This window comes from Cebidichthys violaceus, unplaced genomic scaffold (assembly GCF_023349555.1).
Source record: "Cebidichthys violaceus isolate CVI_PGR_0920_01 unplaced genomic scaffold, fCebVio1.0.p SCAF_12, whole genome shotgun sequence".
In the NCBI taxonomy this organism is placed as follows: Eukaryota; Metazoa; Chordata; class Actinopteri; order Perciformes; family Stichaeidae; genus Cebidichthys; species Cebidichthys violaceus.
Genome location: NW_027176285.1, coordinates 6609057 through 6625062, shown reverse-complemented (window position 1 = coordinate 6625062; position 16006 = coordinate 6609057). Strand labels below are relative to the sequence as shown.

Sequence of the window (16006 nt, the reverse complement as noted above, 5' to 3'; positions counted from 1 at the left end):
TCAACAATTAACAATAATAGAAATGATTTCAATGTGTGAGATATAAGAGTCTGTATTTATAACGTCACACGTTCACTGTGTCCTCATTGTCTTTTTGTTAACTCTGGATTGCTTTTATCCTCTTCTTGATTTTTATCCTCCAAATGTGTGTCGTCACTTTGGTCCCCCTCTTCCTGCTCACCTACAAGAACTTTACTGTAAAGTTTCTGCTGTTGTTCTTTAAAAGCGTCTTTCACTTTTGCTCGTTGCAGACCTCCATCCCTGAGAGCACACAGGAAAGAAAGGAAAACAGTATCAAACCTGATCTATTAGTCTGAAGAAGAGCACTAGCTTGGAACTTCACTTGTGGATATGCCAATGAATTGCACTTTAGGGAGCAACTGTACAGTGTGCCAACCTTTGTTTATGTTTTTATTGCTGTCTTCTATTGGTCCAGCCTCTGCCTTCAACAGTATTTGGATGTACGCTATGTTTTGTGTGACTAATCTATATGAATTGTGTTTTTTCTAAAAAATGTTCCCCAACATTTGAGGTTTGACAGGCATTCTCATTATCTTGTTGCACTCTTCTTCTGCAATGGTGTAATGGCACCTGACTGGAGAATTAAAGGCACATACTATTTATCTTGATGAACCAACGTCTAATATTCACATAACATCAGTGGATGAAGACGCACAGAAATCGTATTTCCTTTTGCAGATTTTCTTGAAAATTCATTTGAAATGCATTTGGATGGAAACTTGGCTAATGACTCACCAAATGAGATCCACCAATCCTCCTTGTGCAGCTATGGCTGCTTTCACTCTGTTGGCAAACTGCACCGCATCCTCCCCTTCCTACACGAGGACAATAAAACAGAACAGGCTAAGATTAGGTGGAAAAAAGTACTCCGGCAGATAGAATAAACTTCGTAAGGTTGCGTTAAAGAGCTTCACCTCTCTGTTCATAGGCGGCAGGTACCAAACCCTGCAGACAACGGCCCAATTGCTCATCATCCTCAGCAGATAATTCACCAAGCCAAACTTACTGCTATTCCAGAAAGCATCGCCAAACCGAGGATCATACTGCGAGATGGACATGAAGCCATATCAAGCGTAGGTAAGAGCAAAATGAGTAGAGAGGAGGAAAAAGACTAAAACATGTCCTACCTTAATGGCAACTGGATAGACTGTGCAGGCAATTTCAAAGCTGCCCTTTTTGAACATCATCACTGATGTGTTGTTGATGCAAGTACCTGTTGAAGACACAGTGCGGAGCTCTTATCGACTCTAAACAACAGATGTTACGTGCTCCGCTCAACAGGTGTGCAGAATTATATCATCATACACACCCTCAGGGAAGATCAGGATGGGCTGTTTAGTTTTGTCAGCAACATGATCGCTTAGCCTAAAATGACAAATATTCAATCTAAACTGCTACTATTATGGCAACAACCAAAACCAAATCATTATATGAAATTTCTACTCCACGGTCTATGTCAAGTTGAAATATCACTAAAGCGAAGAGTGAGGAGTAATATTTTTAGACTATTGTCACTGTCAACTTCATTGTTTGATGGCAGCCATATATAGTATATACTGATGAGTCAGAAACTGAGAAAACATTGGGCTTTCAGTTAAGATTTCTGACTGTTTGAAGTAATATAATTTGATTGACCAGTCTATGACAAAAACACATTTCTATTATGTGTACAAAACTGTTGTACCTTGTGTTTTGAGTCAAAATGTAATAAAAATGTCTAAGCCAAAATCAAATGTTTTAACCACAACTTCATACAAACCAAATCTAAACAATGTGCAGATTCTTGACACCCATTCACAATAAGACAAATAAAGACATTTACAGGAATATATTGTGTATTATAATTCAAAACACACTGAGCTGAACATCTTAAATGATAAGTGGTTGCACAGCAGTGGGACTGACTGCAACGGCAACACTGAGAAGATGCATTGTTACCTTTTGGCCACTAGGTGTCTGTCTTTGACTTCTGATCTTTCAAACCAGATATGAGGAGAGGATTTGACCATCGCTCGCTGGATCATTCCCATCAAGCCTCCATGCACCTGGCCAACCTGAGGGACCAGTTAGACTCAAGTTTATTTCAGAAACAACGTCTCTACTCATCTGTAGTTTGTCATAATCATTCATTCTTATGAACACACACTCACAAAAACGTTCAGAGACACACAAACGTTTCTACCATCGAGTAGCAGCCATCATTGGCCAAGATGATGAAATCAATGGGCGTTGTGTGATTAGACACACAGATACCACCAGTCTTTGGTTTGTTCTCTCTGAAATCAATCAAGTTAGTTTGAGACACAGACACACAACTTGGTGACGTGCAACTACACATCACACACACTTCAATGCTTGTCACTATGCTCTTTGAAATGGAGAGATTTGCAAAAAACTGTTAATCTGTGAATACTACCGTTCTGATAATTATAATGAATTCAACATTAAACATACCTGTTATGATAGATGATGATTGCTGTGAGGGCTAATGCTTGAACTGTGATGAGAATTGTGGGAAACTTACTCTCTATTTGGTAAAAAGCCAACCAAAGCAGTCAAGACAAGAAGTAGACTAATGCCAGTGACAGCCAGAGTAACCCTGCAGAAAAAAAAGAAGATATAGCTGGATCAAAGACCGAACCAGTTGTTCACACAGCTTTCGTAAGATGAGATGAATCGTACTGCCTCGGCAACATAACCCGCATGCTGAGCGTGCTGCTCTGACCTGAGAGGCAGCAGGACGCCGTAGCGGATGAGGACTCCCAGGCCCCACAGGACAGTGAGTCTCTCACTGATATGATGGAAGTTGTAGTTGCTTCTAGTCAGCAAGTTCCAGGTCTCCAGTTCCTGGGCCGAAAAGCACTTTGTCACCTCGTCATCCAAGATGCTCTCCGCACCTCTCCGGCAGAAGTAGAAGATGTCAGCCATCTCAAACTCCGGCTCGGCGGGTGCCACAAATCCATTGAGTCAGGCCTCAAACTCAACGCCCTCTATTTGTTGAAGAAGGCTGTCTCTGATCAGGCACCTGAGTTCCAGGATCACCAACAGAAAGTGAGTCAACTGGTTTGATGAACCTCCTACTAATTGTTTCTCCTCTCTGCATCAAACCCTCTTTTTGTTCTGTGTGTGCAGGATGCTCACGAATTCCTGACAACCATGCTGGATCAGATCAGGAGTTTGTCCCCCCTGCTGCAGGGAGTCGCTGCAGGCGGAGGAAAGAGCTACAGATCCCCTGTCGAGGACCACCTGGTCTTCAGGATGCAGATGACCAGGACCTGCAAGAGGTACAACCAAACAGAAACACACATCACATTCAGCTGGAGGTGTCAGATGACCACAGTGTTAGTATTGTCATCCATTGTTATATGTATATAACTGAGAGTGTCTTGTCTTCTTGACTTCAGGTGTGTCTGCGGTGGAAGCACATCCGGCCAGCAGTCCACCTGTCATCCACTGACCCCAGAGGACCACACCAGAGTGTTGACTCCTGAACCACACATCATGTTTACTTTACATTTTTATGAACATATTACAGTCTTAGCTTTTTCGTCCACTAGATGTGATATTTTTAACCATTAGTTTCCATTCATCAAATCAACAATCTTGTGGGGACAGCTCCTATGTTTTCATCCTCTCCTTCTGTTCACTTCCTGTCTACAGAGTGCTGATGCTGCATCCAAAGCATTTTCGATTCACTCCATCTCTGCAGCTGGAGAAGCTGAATGATCAAATTGAGCTCTTCTGGGAGCTGTTGGTGACCTCCACCCAGGTAAGAATGAACTCACCTGAGAACAAACACAAAGCTGTTTAGTGTGTAAGTGCTGCTAACCGTTGTTGTTCCTTCTCAGGCTGAGGCTTGTTACAGTCTGGTGAGCGTCATCAGCCATCTCGGCTCCAGAGGGAACAGTGGTAAGATGATCACACTCTGGACGTCACATTGGGTCGTCCTCCGTCAGGTTTTCAGACACATTGTAGATACGTAACTGTTCATCAGAGGAGGAAACATGTGTTTACAGTCACCCTGCTTATTGTAACTGAGGACTGAAGATGGATGTGTTGTGACATCTGTTGTGTTCTTTTCACTGAAACACTTACTGCACATTTTGTTCCTTTTTTACATTCTGTTACCCTCTTAAATAGCTTTAGAAAGACCTCATTGTTCTTAATGTAAATGTAATCCATTACATCATGTGTAAGAGATGTGACATTATGTAATATTTCATGCTCTTGATATTCTGTGAATCTCTGTTGTATGACATCAGTTCTAAGCTAGTGAACCTTTCCTAAGCTCCTCATGTTAAGACGCCTGATTTAACGGTGATGTTTCTGCTGATAGGACACTACGTGAGTGAGGGGATGCCGACGTCGTCAGCAAACTACATCCTGCTCTACCAGCGGCGGGTAAGAGGACAACACTGTGTCCTCCTGAAGTCAAACACACACCAAACTATTTCTGCTGTTGTTTACATTTAACACACAAACATTGTCTGCTTCAGAACGATTGTTAAATCCATTAACCTTGTCCTGACTGAGTGTTTTGTGTCTGGTCTTGTCGCGGCAAGAAATGAAGAGAAGAGACGGAGTTCTTGGAGTAGCAACCAGCGGGAAGTGTTTTAATGAGCACAAGGCAACATTCAACAAAATCCAACCTATCAGTTATTACAGCTTACCCTTATAGTCTAATTCACCCCCTTAAGTCACTTTCCACCAATCAGATCAGTCGGCCGAATCACATAAACAAAGCATCCCTGGTTTCCAATACGGGGCCTTGCGTAATACCTAGTTTGGTCATGTTCTTTCGAGAACGTTATACCAAAACATGTTGACAGGATGTTCTGCTCGTTAGCCGGGAAATGTTTGGGAGTTGCAGGCGCCATTGTCTATCACTCTCAGGCTGCTGGCACTCATACTTTCTAAGAAACATTTGTTTATTCAACTGGATTGAGATATCAGAATCAGACCATGGCTTTAGTTTAATTCTACCCAGGTGAAAAATAAATATGCTAAATATATTTAATCTTAGCATACTTGAGTATACTCTAGTATACTTGAAGCCCTACTAATCATCAGTATACTTAAAGAGTGCTATTTTGGAACAACTTATTTTGTACTTAGTAGATTTTAGTTGTGATTAAATACTAGTTATGGACAATTTGAAGTGTATTTAGTATATTTTTTTGTGCTAAATTGGAACAACTTAAAGTATACTTGGTACAATTTAAGTATATGACTGTATGTATTAATATACATGCTGATAGCCAACTTAAATTATACTTTTTTTGTGTTTTAAGTATATTTGAAATATATTAGGAGTATTTTACAAATATGTAAATATTACAATATTAATATATTTATATTGTGGTAATAGTATACCAAAAGTTATACTTTTGGCTTATTCCAATTACTAAGAAAGCACACTTTCTTATTACTATGCTATATTACTTTGTACACTACATACTTTTACATCACAATATTATAAATGTATTACCAGTATCCTAAATGCTGAATGAACTTCCCAGATAGTAATCAAACACTTTATTGAAATTCAAATATATTCTTAATATATTATATTTATAATAGTACATTGCAAATACACTGCCAAGAATTGTAATATTTGCAAATATATAAAATGTACCAACATCGTAAATCTAACAATTTGCTAATTAAAACTTTAAACACTTTCAAATAATTGTAATATAATGCATTTGAGAAATATAAGAAAAATATACTTAAGAGAGCAAAACATGTTCTGATTTAAGTTTACATGGTACATGTATTACTAAACAAAACAGAAGGACCATGTTTCAGATTAAAACACAGAAGAACACTGAACCATCAAAAAGAATTGCACCGCTGCAGACTCTCGCTCACTAAATAGAAACACAAACATGATCCACGTTATGTTCCTTTCTTTTGGTTGAACTGCTCGTTCACTTCCGTCTGATGGCTGCTCGCACGGCCGAGGCACTCGTCTGCGGAGACTCTTGAATAACAGTGTCTGTTAAGAGAAGATACGAGAGATGATGTCACAGCATATTCATACAACATTTTCTTCTATTTTGACTACACAGGAAATCCTGTTAAACCAATATTATTTTTTGATTATAGCTTGCAATGTTTAAGCAATTCATACCTACTTCCTACTGATTTTCCACACACCTTACATTCCCATACGCCCATTCACATATTCTACCTAAAGGAGAAAAAAAACAACAAGGTCAAGATAGAGCCAACATTTCTGCAGAAAACTATGGCTTAGTTCATATAGAACTTATCAATGCCATCATATGTTATGTTACTCACCTGCATTGAGGAGTTGCCTGGACAAGGCGTGATCTACTTTGTTGATTCGGCCCCGTAGTGTTGTACCTGAAAGTAATGGAAAATATTACAAGGTTAGTTTTCAACCAGAATGACAAATAACCAGCTGCAGAGGTGCATCTGCCTGATCTTGCATTGTACATATTTTATTGTATATTATTCCATATTTCGTTGTCAATACACCAAATCACATTCCCTGTACCCAGGCGAAATTTTTTTTACTTTTTTGTATTTAAAATATACTGACATTTTCAATAGTACACTGCAAATATACTATCAAAGAATTGTACTTTCTGCAAATATATAAAAAGTATACAAAAGTTACACTTTCACCTATTTTCAAAATTCAACTTTGAACACACTTTAAAATAATTGTACTGTAGTATACTTTCAAGAAATATATTATAAGAAAAATATACTTTAAGTGAAAGTTCTGTGCAATTACATAAATGCATTTCTTTGAACTTTGTTTTCAAACATATTTTTTGTATATTTCAAAATGTATGCTCTAAATTACCATTGAAACAATGTATTTAAAGCACCTTTTATAAATACAGATTTAAAATATACCGCTTTTTTTGTATATTTTAAGTAATATTTGAGTGTAATTAGTAAGTAAACGTATTCATGCTATTATTTCAGTACATTATGTGTACATTTCTTGAGGAAATTGTTAATTATTATTGATTATGTGTATTAGAATGATGCACCGAAAGCCCCTTTATAACCTTTCCAATTGTTTAAATGATCAAAATTGTATCAAGTACACAAATGGCTACTTTAGCGATTGTGATGTCACGTTTAATAAGTCCATATTGACAAAGAGGTATCATGTTACAATACATCTTACACACAAAACCATGTTAAACAAATCATTACAAACACACCTCAAAATACAAGTGCACACAAGAAAATGTGAGTGTTCTGCTGAACTGTGGTGGCATCCCCCACACTACAACAGACAAATAAATGGTGGTTAGATTACATGCAAAACAAAAAAAACACTCAAGTTCACCTACACTGCATTAACAGATTACAATTATAAACAATGTGAACAGTTCGTTATTTAAAACAAGCAGATCTACAAAAAACAACAATAACTGGAGAATGTGTGTACACAGTGCTTCATGGTTAAAGGAAAGATGTGTGGAAGTTGGTTTGGTGCTCATGACTAGAAAACTGTGAAAGTAGCTCCCCAAGAATCAGTTAGTTTTTAATCCCTTTCAACATTGTTTGGAAGTGGAATGACATACATTTTGTCTTTGGACCTAACCAATACACATTTACGTTTAAGTGATTGAGGATACACAGCAAATACATTATTTGTGCAAGACACTTCATTTATAAATGTGGAGGATATATTTAGCTGAACATCTCTATAAACCTTTCTTCCACTCTTGGCAAGCTCTTTCACTAATACACAAAAACGGTGTGTTTCGGATACAACAGAGGCCCCATCATCACATGTAAAAGCCATCAGGCTCATAATCTCACAGAATGTTCCATCACTTAACTGTACAATTGAATTATTTCTCTTTTTAAGGGTTGTGTTGTTATACGAATGATAAACAACATTGCAACAAATGAAACGGTCATAATATAAACCTGAATGAACTGTCACCCCTATGAAATGTTTAATAGCCATCCTCTGCAGCACAGATGTGCTACCCTTTTTTGGACAGCGAAAACCTCTGACATTATCTTGAAACTCCTTTGACTTCTTTCTTAAGCCAGAGCTACTTTGGAGTTTTTCAAATAATTTCCTTGTGCTGTCATTTGCATTTGCCATTGTTGTCTCTGCTTTTGTTGAGAGACCTCGCCACCTAAGAAACCTCTTCACTATTTGAGTTGGCACATTTGTTGTTCCATTGAAAAACGTAAGCAAAGTCCCATTAAATGATTCAAATGGAAATGTAGATGTTGCCCACAGTGGTCCCCAGCTGCGCACACTTGCATTAACAAATGAACGTTGAAAGAAACATTAGCAGCACCATATAGTTTCTCAAAGTTAAACACAAACTTACGCAGAGCTTTTTCTGCCACATCTACATGGCTCACTTTGATGGCATCCTGAAGAAGGGTTTGCACTGCAAAAACTAGTAAAAAAAAATGATTCCAGTACTTCTTTGTCAAAATGCCATTCAAAACAGGCAAAGCATAGTACAACGAAAATGACCTCCACTCTGATGCTTTCCAGAATTTTCTGTCTTTCACTGATCTTGGTACCCTTGTGACCTCCACAGGTGGGTTAATGGCCAGCAGTTCCTGGTCTATGTCACTGACTTTCGAGCCCAGGTACCACTCTTCATTATGGTGCTTGCTGTCTAGCCACAAGGTTGTGATCTGTTTGGTGACACCTAGGCAAACACTGTGCTGGTACTCAGGAACAAATCCTGTGATCATGTTGAAACTCTCAAGTTCCATCAAAGGGGATGGGCCTTTCACACCCATTACTGGATTATCGGGTGTTGCCAGCATAGCATGCTGAAAATGACTTGCCTCTGTCCTTAAAGGTGGTTCTGGAGTTTCCCAGACGTATGGGCCACTACCAGTGTGAAGGCAGAAGTCACACCCATATTTGCCATTGAACTGTTTTGTGTTTCTCAGGAGGGGGCGGGCAACTGAATCTGAGGAGCAGAGGAGTGAATGAACTTTGCTTGTATGCTCTATGTTTTCAGAATCCCTCCATTTAATTCCAATCTGTTGCAGTTCTTTGAGCTGTGACACAAAAGCAGTCAAAAAAGTGATCATATTTGGCTTACTGTTACCAAACCATAAGCATGGTATACATATATTGCCATGGCGATCTCTTGGAGACAGCTCTATAATTTGACACTGAATTGGCCATAGTTGAATGTTACTACTGTTGAAAACTGGAATTCCATCACAATTCCACATGATTGTTACGTCATCAGCCCCTACTTGTCCACTCAACTTGAGTTTTTGATATTCTGCCCCACCCTGAATATCCGAAACAATTCCTGGAATCAATTCCTTTTTATTTAAATGTATGTCAGGTTTTTCTAAAACATCCACTATTTGGGTTGATAGACTAAGAACAAGAAAGTAAGATCCAACCCTTAGGTTTTTCTCAATGTCAAATTCAGCTTTACAAGAAGAACAGATTTTTGGAGCTGTCTCACTTGGTCCCATGTAGCTTTCACAGGCAATGCAATAAAAATACGGCACATACTGGCCAAACTGTCCATAGGCTTTATGAAAAAGATATGAGGTTGTTGGCACCAAGCCACATTGTGAGAAGGTCCTGGAGAGCTACTCCTGTCAAATTGTGCCTCAGTATATATGACATGAGTAAGAGCAAACTCTGTCCTTTTGTGAGGGGGGCACCAGGGTATACAGGGTCACCATCATGGCTTTTCTGTAATATAAAACAAGACTGATTACATTCACACAAAAAAAACACAAAATGAAACAAGCAACAAAAATAGCAATGATAATGTTGTTCTATTAAAACATGGCTTTAACATAAACTAACAGTGTGCACAGATAATGTGTAATTAAATTGTTATACCTTTGATTGTTTTGAATGTTGATTTCCGTCTTGGCTCCTCTCTTGTCCTCCTGTCTGTTCTTGTCCACTTCCATCATCTTCCTCTTGTCCACTTCCATCATCTTCCTTTTGTCCACTTCCATCATCTTCCTCTTGTCTACTTCCATCATCTTCCTCTTGTCTACTTCCACCATCTTTCTCTCTGTTGTCTTGTCCATTTTCATCATCTTCTTCACTTTGATGATCTCTCTTCTCAGAACTTCTCCCTTTTTCTGATGTCACATCTTGTCTCCATTCCTCCATCTCTCCTTGCTCATTTTCATCACAACCTTGCTGGCTCCTGTCCACTTCTTGGTAAGTTTTAGTATTATAATCTGTGAGATGAATCTAAGAAAAATGTACAGCAATTAAGTGCAGTTTAAGACTAACAAAATAACTGCAAAACAAAACAGCAGTATTAAGGTACAGGCCAAATGTAATGTCAAAGGTTACCCACCCAGTCTGGGGTGCAGAGCTGTGAAAGGCTATGATTGTAAGGCTACCATTGCACTAGTGTAAGCCTGGCTATGTAGCACATCACCTACGGAGGCAAACATTTAGAATTATAGATTATTGTATTTTTTCCTGATCTTACCTTTTGTAAAACATTTCTTCTGTGAACAGATGTTCTAGGAACTGAAGATGCACAGAGAAAACTCTTGTAGAACACTTTTCTCTGTTTCTGGGGATAAAGTACAAATACAAATTATTTAAAAATTTTAAAACAGCTATTGCTTTATCCATTAGCAAAGCTCTAGTAATGATGTTTGATGATAACCTTGTTACAGTGGGCATGAGCATATGTTTTAGGAATCCCAGGCAAATTGGCTTTTGCTTGTCAAGATGTTCTTTTTTACACAAAAGTTATGTAATATGATATAATCATATTAGACAAATGAAGAGTGAAAGTGAAATTATCTTTAAGAAAATTATGTTTATCATCAGTTAGGCCTAATCATATATCTGGCATCCTATAGTATCCCAAACATAGTAAAGAAAATCAAAGATGTTGACGAGTTGATACCCTATTTTTCCAGCAGTTCTCAGAAAAGTCAGAAAGCATAAAGATAAAAAACACCCTTTTTTAAATGACTTTCAAGAGTATATGTAGTCTTTGTGCATGGTTATTACATGAAGTTTATAGTTGTAACAAGAGATTTTCACATTTTTATTTAAAATGTGATAACAGGAAAATATTGTAAATACACTATTTATCTTGAAAACGTTTTAAGTTAGAATGCCATACTGATTGCTTTTGTATTTTCTGGCGGGATGGTAACACTTATATTCACTGTAGCCCATTGCATTTAACAATTTGTCCTTACCTGTTTCTGTTGAAGTCTTCTGTATTTTGTTGTTCTTGGCGTCACCGGTTGAGTCTCATCAGAATTCAAATGTCTCTTATATTTTCGCTGTGAAGCCATGATGACTTCGATTGAAAAAGACTGCTTAAAACAGTCTGTTGTATCTTTTGAATAGTTCGGCGCCAAGTCAATCACCAATCAAGTGCAGCATTTTTGTTGAGCCAATCAGAGCGACCACCAACCGCGGTAAAACTAGAAGAAGAAGAAGAAGAAGAAGAGCGACCGACATTACTCGTTCGTTTCATCCTAGCTAGCTTACCCACGTTAATTCAGGTCTTCAGGTCACGAGGACATGATGTTGTTTAAATTCGCCATCTATTACTTAATCAATAAAACAGTAAAAGTGGAAAGTACTTCTTTAATTCTCGATAAAGCCAACCAATTTTATCAAGTGACGTCAGAGCCTGACCTCGATGAGGACGATAACTGGATTGAAATAAAATGTCCGACGAGAAAAGAACCGGAGAAGACAGTGGCCGCGAAAGTCCTGCTATTTGGCGGTGAGTTTGGAGTTCACATAACTTAATTGTCTTGTTTTGTCTGAAGAACATGAATGCTTAACTTTGACTGCTCTCATTTTATCAGATTCGTACAAAGAACTTGTCTTAAAGAAGAATTTATTCATTCTTGGTCAAGACATGGGCAGAGGAGGAAAGCAGGAGTGCGCGCATGAAAAAGAAAATGTGTAAGACCGACATCTTGGAGCCTAAAAAAGCTACGTGGGTGAGTGAATATTGATTTGTAGGAATTATTTTTGTGACGTGATAATTTTATTTATATTTTTGTTTTAACTTTATATGTGTACCCCACATGCTGGTATGCTAGCTCAAATACTAGCTAGCTAAACCTTCGGCGTTCTCTTGTATGCAGTAGGAGCTGGCTTAAATCGCGGCAGCTAGTAGAGACACTTCCGCGGCAGTTAAGCTTTTATTTTTCGTTGTTTGACAATATGTGACAATACATTAAGGTCCTTGGAGGTATGACTCTTGGTAGTTGTAATTGGTTTAGTAAAAAAATGCCGAATTTTTATAGTATGGTGACTCGTTTTTATTAAACTAACTCATTTAAAGGTATACTCCCTCTTGTGGCCAAATGGGTCAATAATGCTTGTCTTCAATATATACTTGATGTTATTCTCTACTGAATGGAGGCTCTGTCACCTCCACTACTGCTGCACCCCTACTTCATCATCTGAGGTGTAAGACAACGGATGCAATTATTTAATATTGTTTTATCTTGTATAAATCGTTCCTGGATTTAATAAAGCTTAGTATGGTAATGACAATTTAACATTTTGAGGATAAGGTTACAAATCTTTTATCTTTGTTCCTTTTTTTGGCAGGCAAAGCAAGCCAAGATTAAAGAGGCTGCCAGGGACCAGGTGTTACAAAACCTGAAGACTTCTCTGTCTCAGAAGAGAGCCCTTGACACCAGTTCTGAGGATGGATCTCCACAACGTGTTCAGCATGTAAGACATACTCCTTCTTGAGTGGTTGGCTACATTGTTGCATGTTACTTATTGTTAGTTACTAAAATACTTTGTCAATTGCTTAGGTATTTAAGTGTTATAAAAATTCTCATCAGGAGTGAAATGTGAAGTTCAATTTTTTTAGGCTACTGCTTACCATTTCCCCTACTTTTAATTTTTGTCCAGGTAAATCGACCAAAGGCAGCTAGACGTGTGCCATTACCTCTTGCATCCAGTCCTAATCTTCTGAGTTCTGATGACTTCACATATATAGACAGCCCACAACGTTCTGACATTGCAAGTCATTTAAATATTTCTTTGCTGTTTGTCGTGTACTCTTTAGACACAAATTATTTCTCTGTTGTATAGCCTTTTACAGCTCTATTCTCTTTTCATTTCTTTAAAGATTCAGGAAAGCGACAGTGATGAAGACTTAGGTTTATCATCAACCCAGAAACCAGCAAGTACATCATCAACCCAGAAACTGGCAAGTACAATCAAAAATAGAGTCTTGAATGATGGTCATCAGTGATCGATCCTACACTGAACTGAGGAAAACTTTGTCACATAATAGTGTCTCAGTCAGACCATAACTCAACCTCACCTGTAGATTCTAATGTAATGTTGTCACTAATACAAAAATGTAATTATTTTCATTTTGAAGGTTTATGTCACTTTAACAAAACATACAGACCCAAAAATGTTGAGTTGAAAAATTTTCCATTATGGGAAATATCAGTCCTATAATAGTATAACGCGTCAGTTATCTGTACTTGTCTGTTGTACCTGACAAGGACATGTGGTTTAAAGTAACTCTAATCAAGTTTTGTATTCCATTCTTTCTTGTAGCAACAAATGGATGATAACACTGGTCACAGCATAGATGACATCATGGCATCCCTTCGTGGTAGGTGTTCAGATGAGAATTGGAGGGGTTGACATTTCAGAAGACAGTATGTTTAAACTATGATTTAGCTTGTTTACACAATATTGCTCTGTACTGAAAAGTATTACTATTATCCATCTGCTACTAGCCAACTTTCACAGTCAATCCTTCTGTCTTGTACCACGTACAAAGTTCATACTAATCAAACAAATCTAACTTTATTTTTCTACTTATTATTACATTCACCTAGAACTCCCAGAAATGATCAAGCAAATGAAGGAGTGTGTGGAGTATGTCCGGGCAATGATGCCCTTGGCTAACAGGACACCTTCATCTGTGATGTCATCGTCATCATTTACTGTGGACAACAAAATTGAAATGGTATGTAATAAAAGTGGAAATAACTTTTTTGCTTTAACTTGTCATTAGTGTAAGCCACAGTGTAAGGGCTATAGAAAAATTACACCAGGTTCCTTTTGTCTTCGCCAGCATCGTCTGCTGTTCAAGTTAAAATGTGTCAGAAATAAAGTGTTGGGATTTACTAGGTTACATGTGTCACACATCAGTCATGTGAATTAGTAGAGAGTGGGAACCTCCACACCACTGGTGGTACCGCTCCATAGAGGGATGCACAGACCACTAGCAGTGTTTTAAATAATGAAGCGCATTATATTCATATGTGAATAACATCTATCACTTCATAATAGGTAGGTAGAGATCTTCCAACTGTATATTAATGTGTTCCACTGGTTCTCTCATATACAGCACACCTTGGCTGGCAGCACAGTGGCGGTTTCGAAGAGGGCCTTCCTGCGACTTAATCGTTCACGGATGACCCTTTTTTGCCAGGAGCTGGCTGCCCTAGTGTTTACCAAGGAGGTCCTTGCACTGTCTACCCTAACTGGGAAGTCTGGGAATGTGGGAACTCCTAAGAGACAGTTGGACGTTGCCAAAGTGCAGGCCATAACAGGTAGGTAATTTGAGTCGTATGTAGACAATTTAAAGCTTCTGTGATTTATAAAGCAGCAGGGTCACATGTTCATGGTAAACACACCACCAGTGATGAAATACATGTTTGACCTGGACTGGTAGGAATATTGGCATATCATATTGATATAGTTCCTCAATGTTAATCCTGATTTACAGTTCAAAAAATAATATTGGTTAAACAGGATTTCCTGTGTAAACAAAATAGAAGAAAATGTTGTATGAATATGCTGTGACATCACCTCTCTTCTCTTAACAGATGCTGTTATTCAAGAATTTCCACAGACGAGAGCCTCGGACGTGCAAGCGGCCATCCGAAGAAAATGTAATAACGAGCAGTTCAATCGGAAGAAATGAACGTAACATGGAGCATGTTTGTTTCCATTTAGAGAGCGAAAGTGCAGTGGTGCAATTTTTTTAGACGGGTCAGTGTTCCGTTTTAACTCTGTAATCTTGTATGTATAGTTTAATAATACATGTACCATGCAAGCTTAAAATGTTTTGCTCTGTTCAGTATATTTTTATTTTATTTTTAAAAAATGCACTAATGCAATTATTTGAAAGTGTTTAAATTGTTAGAAACATGATGTTAGTACATTTTATATATTCATAAAATGGTACAATTTGTGTTAGTGTATCTTAAATATACTATTACAAATATATAATAAAATATATTTGAAATTCAATAAAGTGTGTGATTACTATCTGGGAAGTTCATTCTGCATTTAGGATACTGGTAATACATTTGTAATATTGTAATGTATAATACTATGTAGTGTACAAAGTAATATAGCATAGTAATAAGAAAGTGTGCTTTCTTAGTAATTGGAATAAGCCAAAAGTATAACTTTTGGTATACTATTACCACAATATAAATATATTAATATTGTAATATTTACATATTTGTAAAATACTCCTAATATATTTCAAATGTACTTAAAACACAAAAAAAGTATAATTTAAGTTGGCTATCAGCATGTATATTAATACATACAGTCATATACTTAAATTGTACCAAGTATACTTTAAGTTGTTCCAATTTAGCACAAAAAAATATACTAAATACACTTCAAATTGTCCATAACTAGTATTTAATCACAACTAAAATCTACTAAGTACAAAATAAGTTGTTTCAAAATAGTACTCTTTAAGTATACTGATGATTAGTAGGGCTTCAAGTATACTAGAGTATACTCAAGTATGCTAAGATTAAATATATTTAGCATATTTATTTTTCACCTGGGATGACCGTGGCGCCTCACACACTTCACTACTCTATCTTTAAGATTCTTTAATAAACCCATTCGAAGTTATGGTGCACATCTTCAGCTAATCAAAAGCCGCTCTGTGCACACAACACTAAAATCAACTAGAACATTTTGCAAGAAATTTTGACAGTGTGGCTGCTA

General features: G+C 37.5%; 2 long non-coding RNA genes and 1 pseudogene across 2 annotated transcripts; 1 reads left to right on the top strand and 2 right to left on the bottom strand.

Annotated features, from left to right (window-relative positions):
- Window positions 1–83: 83 nt before the first annotated feature.
- LOC137868743 (glycerol-3-phosphate acyltransferase 4-like) lies at window positions 84–2949 on the bottom strand (annotated as a pseudogene).
- Window positions 2950–7199: 4250 nt separating this feature from the next.
- LOC137868633 (uncharacterized) lies at window positions 7200–11313 on the bottom strand. Its single transcript, XR_011102233.1, has 4 exons — window positions 11218–11313; window positions 10488–10574; window positions 9875–10240; window positions 7200–9721 (listed from the first exon to the last, which is right to left on the bottom strand). It is a non-coding gene; the product is annotated as an uncharacterized lncRNA (long non-coding RNA).
- Window positions 11314–13565: 2252 nt separating this feature from the next.
- LOC137868728 (uncharacterized) lies at window positions 13566–14529 on the top strand. Its single transcript, XR_011102240.1, has 3 exons — window positions 13566–13631; window positions 13861–13991; window positions 14376–14529. It is a non-coding gene; the product is annotated as an uncharacterized lncRNA (long non-coding RNA).
- The last annotated feature ends 1477 nt before the right edge of the window (window positions 14530–16006 follow it).